This window comes from Lepidothrix coronata, unplaced genomic scaffold, assembly GCF_001604755.1.
Source record: "Lepidothrix coronata isolate B3197 unplaced genomic scaffold, Lepidothrix_coronata-1.0 Scaffold160, whole genome shotgun sequence".
Classification (NCBI taxonomy): Eukaryota; Metazoa; Chordata; class Aves; order Passeriformes; family Pipridae; genus Lepidothrix; species Lepidothrix coronata.
In genome coordinates this window covers 1665843-1666176 of record NW_016690340.1, presented here as the reverse complement: position 1 = coordinate 1666176, position 334 = coordinate 1665843, and positions in this window count along the sequence as shown.

The window sequence follows — 334 nt, the reverse complement described above, 5'->3', positions numbered from 1 at the left end:
CTGCTTCTCTCCTTTTCTTTTTTTTTAATTATTATATTTTTTGCACAAAGTTCTCATTTTTGCAGCATTTCCCCCTGTGTTTTTGCACATGCACATTCCCCACCTGGCCAGCCATGCAGGCTACGACCCACAGGAGCTGTGGCTGCCAAAGAATGTGTTTATTTTCCATGGAAACTTTTGAAATATTTTAAAGAGAAGTAGCATGTTTGTAGGTTTATTGAGTGTTCTTTCTTGCTTCAAGCAGCAAACACACCCTGAATAACTCCAGTTCCACCTGTAAGGAAAAATTCACTCACTACCCAAAGCAGTGTTTTGCCTGTAACCCAGTATTTCC